We start from the raw sequence: 12,500 nt of genomic DNA, 5'->3' as shown, positions 1-12,500 counted from the left end.
CCCCGGCAGCTTCTTACATCTCTCTGTTCCACGATATTTTCGTTATAATAATAATAATAATAATAATAATAATAATAATAATAATAATAATAATAATAATAATAATAATAATAATTGTACCGGGCGGTACACCTCCACACCGTTTATTTAAAAGTTGCGCCAGTTGAAACTCCTCTTCTGGAGGAAGTCTGAACTTTATCTACGGTCTTAATTTCCAAATTTCTCAGAAGATGTCACTACCTGGAAATTTTTGAGTTTGTGAACTGTGTCATTTTCGACGTACTTTTGTCTTGCTTGTATTAAGAAGTGTGAACTTTCTCTTCTAGAGGACACTACTGAAGATCAACAATAGTGCACCCTAGTGCGGAGTCAAAGAACTATTTTGTTGGAGAAAATTTAATTTCAGGAGTTTGTTCTTTGTTAAATTTCTTTCTGTCATTGTTTAAGTTGGCAATATTTACCCCTTTCTTCCCCTTGTTTTGAATGTATCCAATCACGAATTTTTTCAATTAATTTCTGACCAATCTGGTGTATCTTTCCCCAACTTGAATCTGTTGCGGGGTCCTACCCAATAAAATCTTGTGGGAGGGTGTTTTCTTTCCCCTAACGCCTAGAACTTTCTGCGAGAGTATTTAAACTGCTGATTTTAGGGTCTCCGAGCCACTTCTGTTCCATCTTTCAGTGTATTAAGTACATACCAGGAGGCGGGAAGCGCCTCTTTCCTCGGCAGCGGTCAACAATAAGGTAATGGCCGATTAATAAATTTTTTCTTTGCCAGCTCAGCAGTTTAACTTTCGGGGCAGGTTCTAAGCGTTCCCCTATGTAACCTTTTCCTAAAATGTAACTTCTCTTTTCTTCTATTCTCTTGTAAAGCGACATACTGGGATAGAGAGTGTTAACCCTCTCGAGCTCCCACTCACATTGTTTGAGGTGAACTTATTTTTCGCAACCTATTCTTCAGTAATGTAAGTTAGTAGTTTCTTAAGTCACCTCTGTAGTATGGGATTAGCCCTCGCATCAGTGGCCTTAGAGCCAAAATAGGTCTTAAAGACAAAGTGTATTAGGAGTGCAAGTTCGCCTCCTCTCAAATTGTGATTTTAGAGGTCATGTATTAACTTTCTTGTCATTTAACAGACCTCAGTAGATTGGGTATTTTGCTCCTGTGTATATGTCCTTTGAGGACGGCTTAAAGGTGGAGTTCGGAGTGGCCTATGATAGGCTTGTATTTTAAGGGGAAGTTGCCCTTTTTGAAAATTGTGTTTCTGCCTCAAGGAGGCTTTTGGATGTAATTGGAAGCCGGTGTTTCTGGCATGTTTGGGGGTTTTCGGCCCCTTTGTTGTATGGTGTTCATTGTAAGGTTGGGCTCATGGCTCAAGAATTATGTTTCTGACTCTTTGAAGCCCCAAATGGGGTACCTATGTAAATGTAATTGTCAATCGTGTTTCGGCTACTAAGTACCTGTTCTATTTGTTGTTACCTAATTTTGAAAAGAAAATATAACCTTGCTAAATTTTAAAATTAATTTCACTTTAGTAGCTTGAGACCCCTTCACCACCCAGCACCTTCTTTCATGCATAACTACCACCAAAACACGGTAACAATAATAATAATAATAATAATAATAATAATAATAATAATAACAACAACTAGCTGAAACCCGTCAATGGGGTAAATATTTATGGAAGGAGTTCCTTATATACGACATTGCATGTACTTTACTTTTTTTTTTTTTACAATTTTCTTTTTCACCGACACAGATAACCTTTACGACGACGATGGGATAGGAAAGGGCTAGGAATGGGAAGGAAGCGGCTGAGGCCTTAGTTAAGGTACAGCCCCAGCATTTGTCTTGTGTGAAAAAGAGAAACCACGGAAATGCAAGGTACGTAATAGGGAACGAATATGCAGGTATCAATACAAATATGGGAATTAGGAGTTCTAAAGGACACACCGTCAATCCTCTATCAGGACATAGGTCTACATGAAAAGAATGATCAGCCTGTTTCCAGTCATTCGACCGGGTCAGGAATGGAATGAATGAGGATGAGGCCCCCATCTAGCGATGAGGATAGGAATTGTGCCGGCTGCCGAAGCCTGTAGCACTCCTCTTCTTCTTTTTCACTCTTTTGTTTACAAGTTACTTTACGTCGCACCAACACAGTTAGGTCCTATGGCGACGATGGGATCGGAAAAGGTTATGAATGGGAAGGAAGCGGCCGTGGCCTCAATTAAGGTACATCCCCAGCATTTTCCTGGTGTTAAAATGGGAAACCACGGAAAACCATCTTCAGGACTGCCGACAGTGGGGTTCGAACCCACTATCGCGTTCCTCCGGGGCAATGATTAATGAATGACAGATCAAATTAAATTATATGGGAGAGTGTTGCTGGAATGAAAGACGACCAGGAAAAGTGGAGTACCAGGAGAAAAACCTTTCCCGTCTCCGCTTTGTCCATCACAAATCTCACATGGAGTGACCGGGATGTGATCCACAGAGACCAGCGCGTTGCCGCCTGAGCCACGGAGGTTCCCCGCTACGGAATATATTATTCTAAATTACCCTTTCTTACGTACCAATTAGAACACATAACTGGATGCCATTTAATATGTTTTAAATGGCTGTCTAAAATTGCACTGCAACACACACTATAATTAGGATGTTAGGTTGAGCTGGTTGAGTAAATGGATATTCAAATAGAGGATTTCGCCATCCACAAAAAGCGAAAAGTGGAACACATGTAGACAGCGTCTAATAAATTACTAAATGACAGTACAATCGACAATCATTATGCCATTTGAAGTATAAGTTTAGGATCGAAATAACATTACTAGCCCTTCATGCTTATGGCGACCTTAATTCACAGCACGACTGTGGCAAGGCCTTTCGACACATTTATCTAATAACGTCGCACTGCATCCTTTTCCTTTTTCTTGCATAATTTGTTTCCGCAAAAACTTCAGTTAAACTCGCATGGTTATATGAAATACTAGCCTTTAACACCAAATAATAATAATAATAATAATAATAATAATAATAATAATAATAATACATAGGTGTACATAAGTAGAGTTTGGTGGAAAATGTCAAAATCCACATCAATACTGTACATGATACTCTTTCTTTCTTAATCCGTTTACCCTCCAGGGTTAGTTTTTCCCTCGGACTCAGCGAGGGATCCCACCTCTACCACCTGAAGGGCAGTGTCCTGGAACGTGAGACTTTGGGTCGGGGATCCAATGGGTGACGAGGGCCAGTACCTCACCCAGGCGGCTTCACCTGCTATGACCAGGTGGCTTGTAGAGTATGGGAAGATTGGAAGGGATAGACAAGGAAGGGGGAAAGAAGAGGCCGTGGCCTTAATTTACGTACCACCCCGGAATTTTCCTGGAGGAGAAGTGGGAAACCACGGGAAACCACTTCAAGGATGGCTGAGGAGGGAATCAAACTTCCCCCCCCCCCTCTACCCAGCTGACCACCCGAGGCTCAGTGTGTCCCGTTCCAGCCCTCGTACCACTTTTCAAATATGTCTTTTTTTTTACAGTTGGCTTTACGTTGCACCGACACAGATAGGTCTTATGGTGACGATGGGACATGAAAGGGCTAGGAGTGGGAAGGAAGCGACCATGGCCTTAATTAAGGTAGTCCCATCATTTGCTGGTGTAAAAATGGGAAACCACGGAAAACCATCTTCAGGACTGCCGACAGTGGGGTTCGAACCCACCACTTCCCGAATATTGGATACTGGCGGCACTTAAGCGACTGCAGCTATCGAGCTCGGTTTCAAATATCGTGGCAGAGTAGGAAATTGAAACCGGGCCTCCGGGGATGGCAGCTAAGCTACACCACAGAGGCGGAGGCGATATTTATTTAACATTAAGAAATGTTATCGAACTGATGAGATACCAGCGGAAGTTTGTTCCATAGGAGTTCCATATCATCTTCTTCTTCCTCTTCTGCCGCCCTGGTGGGGTCTTAGGTGAGAAATGTGTCGCATTTATGGACTTGGTCTTATTTTACGGCCGGATGCCTATCCTGACGCCAACCCTATGAGGGGAGGGGGGATATATTGACTATTGCGAGTTTCTGAGGTGGTTGGTAGTGAGTGTCTATGGAAAGGAGTGTTGCAGGGACAAACGCAAACACTCAGCCCCCGTGTCAAACTGATTAATCAGACACGAATAGACCCGGCCGGGAGTCCAACGAACCCTTGAATCGAAAGCCTCGAACCAGGGAGTTCTTTAAAAACGCTGGAAGCCAAAGACAGGTATTTTAAAACCCCTCAAATGCCAGTGACCTCGACCAGGGTTGAGCTCGCATTCTTGGGAACAGGACAACGATTAACTGGCTGTACCGCCAAGGTCGGCACTATAACCACTCCTAGCGTGTTGCCTGAAGCTGGTCCCTCAGACACAAGTCCTAAATTCAGTGTAAACCCGTGGGCCAATTGGGCGGGAAGTTATCGTGCTAAATGAATAAGCACTTGTTATAATGATTCGTTTGGACGCGTTGAAGCAGCCTGTGTATTACCCTGGCTGTGGTGTAGTGGTGGTGATTGACGGTCCCGGGGTGTAGGGGTAGCGTGCCTGTCTGTTACCCGTAGGCCCGGGTTCGATTCCCGGTTAGGTGAAGGATGCTTACCTTGATCTAACGACTGGTTCGATTACAACTGAGGAGCTATCTGGCGATCAGATGGCTGCCCCCATCTAAAAAGCCAAGAATAACGGCCAAGAAGATTCATCGTGCTGATCAGTCGACCCAAGTTACAAGATTGTGAGTAACTGCAAAAAGACCTCGATAATGTTGTGAGATGGACAGCAGGCAATGGTATCATGACAAACGGATCAGGTTGTGAGTTTCACAAACAGGAAAAGTCCTCTCAGTTTTAATTACTGCGATGATGGGGTGAAAGTTCCTTATGGGGATCCCTGTAAGTACCTAGGTTTATATATAAGAAAAGATCTTCATTGGGGTAATGGGATTTTAAATAAAGGGTACAGATCTCGGCACATGGTTATGAGGGTTTTTAGGGATTGTAGTAAGGATGTAAAGGAGAGGGCATGTAAGTCTCTAATAAGACCCCAACTAGAGTATGGTTCCAGTGTATGGGACTCTCACCAGGATTACTTGATTCGAAAACTGGAAGATGTCCAAAGGAAAGCAGCTCGATTTGTCCTGGGTGATTTCCGACAAAAGAGTAGCGTTACGAAAATGTTGCAAGGTTTGGGCTGGGAAGACTTGGGAGAAAGGAGACGAGTTGCTCGACTAAGTGGTATGTTCCAAGCTGTCAGTGGAGAGATGGCGTGGAATAACATTAGCAGACAAATAAGTTTGAGTGTTGTTTTTAAAAGTAGGAAAGATCGCAATACGAAGATAAAGTTGAAATTCAAGAGAAGAAATTGGGGCAAATATTCGTTTATAGACAGGGGAGTTAAGGATTGTAATAATTTATCAAGGGAGATGTTCAATAAATTTCCAAATTCTTAGCAATCATTTAAGAAAAGGCTAGGAAAACAACAGATAGGGAATCCGCCACCTGGGCAACTTCCCCAAATGCAGATCTAGATTGATTGATTGATTGATTGATTGATTGATTGATTGATCCCGTAATTTGCAGGCTCTCGGGCTGAGCAGCAGTCGCTTGGTAGGCCATGTCCGTTCGGGGCTGCTGCGTCATGGGATTTGGTTTGGTTTTAGTGGTGATGATTAATGCTTTAACTCAGATGCGTAACGAATGTTATGAGGGCCGTCCTTCCAAAATAAAAATTCGGCCTCCTTCAAATGCAATGCAAAACCTATGAATAACCTAATATAATTTTAATTACAGTAGGTGGAAATAATGCAATATATTGTCAAGTTATATGAACAGAAGGATTATTCGTTATCGTAAGATTATTATTAAATATTGTTTAATAGGTTTTATTTGACTGCCTCCGCGGTTTAACAGCTAAGCTGTTGAACTGCCAACCATGCATCACTTAGATGTTCGTACTTATCTTTGATTGGTTTCATTTTTCACCAACTACCGAGCTATACTCTGTAACCGATACCGAAGACTCGGTTATAATAATTTATTCGATTACAACAGACAAGAATAAAGCAAAATCTGTTCATATAAAGTTTGGACAATATCAAACCGTACACGTGATAAACCTATTATTAATTTCACGCAAAAAGAGTTCGTTGGAATCTGAGTTGACTTAATGTTACTACACAAACTTCTCATTGGCATTATACACTGTTGTCGAAAAAATGTGTCAAAAGTGTGTTCCGCAAAATTTGTGGATAATACTGGAGGATCTCAGGTACACTACACAGCAACTAAGTATCATTTTGTAACGAATATATTTTGGGATCAATTTTCATTGCTGTGGTAATTTTTAAATAAATTGGTGCAGGTCCGTTTTGAGGAGCCGGCCCCGCTGTGTAGAGGTAGCTTGCCTGCCTGTTACCAGGAGGCCCCGGGTTCGTTTCCCGCCAGGGCTGGTTCGAGGTCCACTCAACCTACGTGATTATTATTGAGGAGCTATCTGACGGTGAGATAACGACCCCGGAATAGCGGCCGAGAGTATTCCTCGTGCTGACTACACGGCACCTCGTAAATCTTCAGGCTGAACAGTGGTCGCTTGGTAGGCCATGGCCATTCAGGGCTGTTGGTTGTGAGGAGCGTACCGTCGTGCTGGGCGAGACGGCAAGCGCAAGCACCTGTGCTGTGTTACATTCAACACAGTTACGATAACTGCTGCTCGATGAAATCAAGTGGTAATTCCTTTACGTATTAAAAAAAAAAACCACCACCATATTATTTCGACTGATTCTACAAAATCGCCTTGATCACTTCCGTGCAGAATAACATTAGGCTAGATTATTTTACTTTTATTTTTTCGCGAGGAGACCACGGGGGATACGCCCCTGCTTTAAGAGACAATACAGTGAGATTATTGGACCCTTGAGTGTATTAATTGTGCGATTCTTGAATTAAGGGCCATAGTGCCTAGTATAATGAGAATGAGGAAACACTCCATTCTCTCAAAGAATGAAGGCACTGGATAAAAGAAAAGCATAAAAAATGAACATTTTCGTAGGGTTTTTAAACCTAATATTTCAGGGTCCATGTGGCGAGTTGGCCGTGCGGTTAGGCGCACGCAGCTGTGAGCTTGCATCCGGGAGATAGTAGGTTCGAACCCCACTGTCGGCAGCCCTGAAGGTGGTTTTCCGTGGTTTCCCATTGTCACACCAGGCAAGTGCCGGAGCTGTACCTTAATTAATTACTTTAATTAAGGCCACGGTCGCCACCTTCCGACTCCTAACCCTTTCCTATCCCATCGTCGCCATAAGACCTATCTGTGTCGGTGCGACGTAAAGCATCTAGAAAAACCTCTATGTGATAATATTTCAGCTTAGAACTCTGACCAGGAAGGTTCTGTCATCTAAGGTTCAGTATTACATGAACTGTATCAACGAATTTTCGTTCTAAGTGATACGTGTGCTGCGGGTCAGTATTTCTCCCCTCAACATTGTCACATAACGGTATTACGAGGTGCAACGATATATCGTAACGGATAATCTGACACCATAGTCTCCTTTGCATATTTTTTCTGAATTTTACAACATTCTGTTAAGAAATTACCGTACTCCTAAATAGGAATGGAATCCATACCACAATCAAAATAAAGAAAAGAAGAATTATTTCTCTAAGGCGTTACGCTCTCCCTTAAATAAATAAATAAATAAATAAATAAATAAATAAATAAATAAATAAATAAATAAATAAATAAATAAATAGTTAGTTAGTTAGTTAGTCCCGTTTTTTCGTGAACCAGCCCGTATATTTTAAAATACCGTGCTTAAACTGTATTTACTACAAAGCTCTGATGTTTCGTTGGCACTAAATATTAAAAACCAGTGAGATGCTGTTGGTGTCGTGGTGATTATTGTTTTAAAACGAAGTAAAACTAGGTAACCATCCTCTATTAACACTTATAAGAGAGAAAAACATGGAAGGGATCCAACACTTCAAAAAATCAGACTATCGGCTAAAGAAAGGCAAAGGCCACGCGTGAACGTAAAAGACTCCCTACGCCCCCTTACGATTTACCGTCGCGTCAGAAAAGAACAATAGTGGACCAAGTGAGGTCGAATAGGATAGATAAAAGTGAGGAGCCAGGTACAATTAAGTGCAAGCAGTGCCAGGACTCAGATAAGAGTCCCATGGTTGCCAACCCACGCTCCCAAGGGGAGAGTCCTTGGAGCCCGTTTTACTCGCATCTTACGACAGGCAGGGGATACCGTGGGTGTTATTCTACATGGGGTAAACCAGTGAGACAGATGTATATAAAATGTAAAAATGTAAAGATGGAAGAGAGGGCCTAATGGCCTTAATCTTGCCAGACAAAATAAATCCATTGTACTGTATTGTAGATACCTTATAATCCTGCATAGTAAACATTATTTTCTGCAATACTTGATGTTTTTATGTACTGGAATTGGACCGTTTCCATTTTTAATAATAATAATAATGATAATAATAATAATGATAATAATAATAATAATAATAATAATAATAATCAGTACTGGTTTTCTATACATAAATGGTACTTCTTGCGAGGGCTGTGGAAGAAATTCTAATTTTAAATAGGGCCTAATAATCAACGGCAGTCGAAGTTCCCCTTGTTTTCATGCTTGTAATCTGGTCACCCTAAAATACAGTCCACTGTCATATTATAGTTCACTATCATGCACTTCCCTGTTTTTTTACTTCCATTCCGTTTCCTTTATGTTTTGAATATGATGGTCTTATGAATCATCCCTTCAGTGAAAACGTTGAGCTACCTTTCTCCTTTCACTGCGGGTAGAACTGAAAGCAAGGTCACCCGCTGGTTGGGGAAGCAGTGTTATCTGCATGAATGACACCGTTCTCTTAAAGGAGGTTGTTAGGAAGTATCATTCCTTTACGACATATAAACAACATGGTTATGGAGGTAACCTATGAAACATGCGAGAATTCTGTGCTTACCTTGCTTCAAGTCGGTGGATTTTAAGAATACAACAGTAGCAGGAACGCACCTATGTTGTTCTCTCCACCACTAAACACTTCACTTCACTATTAACGTAAGTTGTAAGATATATCAAATTCAGAAGTCACTAATCTAGAATACTAATTTACGTATGCTCAATGAAACTCGATAGCACAATAATAAAATTATATTTTTCGCAACTGAGTGTCAATAGCTTAAAATTGTTCACACTGTATTATATAGTTCTAGTATGTTAACACTGATCGAAGGAACGCTCACGTTACCGCTCCTTTAGTTGAAAATATATAAACCCTGGACTCAGATTCGCACGACTTCACTGAACTAAGCCACATTATGGAGCTCTCATTCTTTTAGGAGAGCGGGCTGCGAAGTACCTGAAGACCGGCGCACGACACACGTCCTCTCTGTGATCAACGCTGTCGAGAACTGCCTGTTGTGCTGCCTGCCGCTGTCTATATAACAGAGCGAGTGGGTTATCTGCAGCCCGCGTTATCCGGAGCGAGACGATGCGAAGAGGGGGTGTTACAAGAAATGTTTATGTTTTGAGTAAAGATCTGTATGTGTAAAGTTGAATAAAGATGCGGATGATGTTATATTTACTGTATAGTGTAGCAAATGAGTTGCAGGATTGTGAGATGGACAGCAGACAATGGTATGAATGAAATGGGATGAAAAATCAAGTTGTTTCACCAAGAAGGAAATTCCTCTGTTTTAATTATTGTGTTGATGGGGCGGGAGTACTTCACGGGGAACAATGTACGTACCTATACAGGTGTTATTATAAGGAATGATCTTCACTGGGATAATCATATTAACGAGGTACCGTAGTTAAGAAAGGTTATAGATCTCTCCACATGGTTATGAGAGTATTTAAGGGTTGTAGTAAGGATGTAAAGGAGAGGGCACAGTTAAGAGTGTACGGGACCCTCACCGGGACTACTTGATACGAGAACTGGAAAACAATCAAAGGAAAGCAACACAATTTGTTCTGGGAGATTTCTGACAAAGGAGTAGTGTAACTAAAATGTTGCAAACTTTGGGCTCGGAAGACTTGAGAGTAAGGAGACGAGATGCTCGACTATGCGGTATGTTTCGAGCTGTCCGTGGTGAGTTGGCGTGGAATGACATAAGTAGAAGAATAAGCTTGAGTGGAGCTTTTCAAAGTAGGAAAGATCATAACATGAAGATAAAGTTGGAATTCAAGAGGACAGATTGGGAAAAAATATTCATTTATAGGACGAGGAGTAAGGGATTGGAATACATTTTCAAGGGAAATGTTCGATACATTTTTAAGTTCGTTGATAATATTTAAGAAAATGCTAGGTAAACAAATCCGCCTCTCTGGTGTAGTGGTTAGTGCGATTAGCTGCCACCCCTCGAGGCCCGGGTTCAATTCCCGGCTCTGTCACGAAATTTGAAAATTGGTACGAGGGCTGGAACGGGGTCCACTTAGCCTCGGAAGGTCAATTGACTAGAGGGGGGTTTGATTACCACCTCAGCCATCCTCGAAGTGGTTTTCCGTGGTTTCCCACTTCTCCTCCAGCCAAATGCCGGGATAGTATCTAACTTAAGGTCACGGCCCCTTCCTTCCCTCTTCCTTACCTATCCCTTCCAATCTTCCCATCCCCCCACAAGGCCCCTGTTCACCATAGCAGGTGAGGCCGCCTGGACGAGATATTAGTCCTCCTCATCGGTTGTATACTTCGATCAAAGTCTCACGCTCCAGAACACTGCCCTTGAGGCGGTAGAGGTGGGATCCCTTGCCGATTCCGAGGGAAAAACCAACCCTGGAGGGTGAACAGATTAAGAAAGAAAGAAAGAAAGAAAGAAAGAAAGAAAGAAAGAAAGAAAGAAAAAGGCTAGGTAAACAAATGCAAATATGAGGTAAACAACTGATAGGGAATCTTCCACCTGAGCGACCGCCCTAAATGCAGATCATTGATGACTGATTGATTGATCGGTGCCCCAACTCTCCTTTCTCGTCTAACCCTAAAACCAGGGAGGAAATGAAGCTGCTATGCATCAGCACGGACAAGAAACTGTGGTACTGTGAGATCTTTATTTTCATAACTAAGCGTTCAGTCATGTTTGTTGGGTTCTTGAATGAATAGGCAGCGTAGCAGCTTTCGGTTCAGAGGGTTCACGGCTCGATTCCTCCCCGGGATGGGATTTTAGATGCGCAGTGGCGACTGTTTGCCAACAGACTGGGCAACAGAGAATGGTGTTGACACTAAATATATCGACTGGTGTTTCCTAAAGGCATATATTAGGAAGAGAAGGTCAATGTACGTCCTCGGTGCAGTGGAAAATTGTAAACACCTTCCCTGGGCCCTCCCTGACTCATTTGGACCGATGACGCTGTAAGCCACATGTGGCTAATTCCGCTGGCTCACGCCGGGCTGAGTCGCTCAGACGGTTGAGGTGCTGGCCTTCAGACCCCAACTTGGCAGGTTCGATCCTGGCGATCAGTCCGGTGGTATTTGGAGGTGCTTAAATACGTCAGCCTCGTGTCAGTAGAGTTACTGACACGTAAAAGAACTCCTGCGGGACAATATTCCGACACCTCGGCGTCTCTGAAAACCGTCAAAGTAATTAGTGGGACGTAAAAACAATAACATTATTATCATTTACTCACAACATATTACACTGCCAACCATTACAGAAACACGCAATAATTTAATACACGTCCCCGCTTAGGGCTGGCGTCTGGAAGGGCATCCAGCCGTGAAACTAAGCCAAGCCTACAAGTTAGGAACCAGAAGGTGCGGAAAGCGTTCGGTTTTGTTTAAGAAAAATAATAACGTAATGAAAAGAGAAAGAGTTCCAACGCTTCGAAGAAAGAATACTTAATGTTATTGACTGTGTTAATATTAATAAAGAATATCTAATATTCGATACTCTGTAGGTAAGGCGGGATCTTTTAAATTAGACTGAGTCCTGCGTTTCAAGAGAGAAATGCTTACTGCACGTTGTGATTCGCACATGCACACTGAGAACGCATCACGGTTTTCTTTGACTCGAAAGGAGTCTGGAGATTTTGGCCTCCGGTCTCGAGAGAGAATATACATATTACAAGTTGTTTTACGTCGCACTGATACAGATAGATCTTATGGCGACGACGGGACAGGAAAGGTCTAGGAGTGGGAAGGAAGCGGTCGTGGCCTTAATTAAAGTACATCACCAGTTGCCTGGTGTGAAAATGGGAAACCATGGAAAAAAAACCATCTTTTTCAGACTGACATCTCCTTGCTTAAAGGGACGAAACTTTTCTTTTTCGTTCGTCAGTCGTTAAAACGTGGGCAGAAAATCTCACCGTTTAGCTCCAGAAAGCAATGAACACTGTAACCACCCTGGCATGACGTAACCAATCTTTGGTCCAAATCAGTAGAGGTCTCAACGTAGATTGTTTATTATTATTATTATTATTATTATTGTAGCTTCCGTGGCTCAGACGCTCGACACCG

At 42.2% G+C, this 12,500-nt stretch overlaps 1 protein-coding gene across 6 annotated transcripts in view; it reads right to left on the bottom strand.

The window, feature by feature from the left end:
• LOC136873686 (adenylate cyclase type 2) overlaps positions 1-9,461 on the bottom strand; it is a 551,897-nt gene extending 542,436 nt beyond the window's left edge. For all 6 annotated transcript variants that reach the window (XR_010860155.2, XM_067146802.2, XM_067146806.2 and 3 more), the window contains exon 1: positions 9,015-9,461. The gene's annotated coding sequence lies outside the window, so the exon portion shown is untranslated. The remainder of the gene's footprint in view (positions 1-9,014) is intronic.
• Positions 9,462-12,500: the final 3,039 nt, after the last annotated feature.

This window comes from Anabrus simplex, chromosome 5 (assembly GCF_040414725.1).
Source record: "Anabrus simplex isolate iqAnaSimp1 chromosome 5, ASM4041472v1, whole genome shotgun sequence".
NCBI classification, from domain to species: Eukaryota; Metazoa; Arthropoda; class Insecta; order Orthoptera; family Tettigoniidae; genus Anabrus; species Anabrus simplex.
This window is presented reverse-complemented; position numbering and strand designations above follow the sequence as displayed.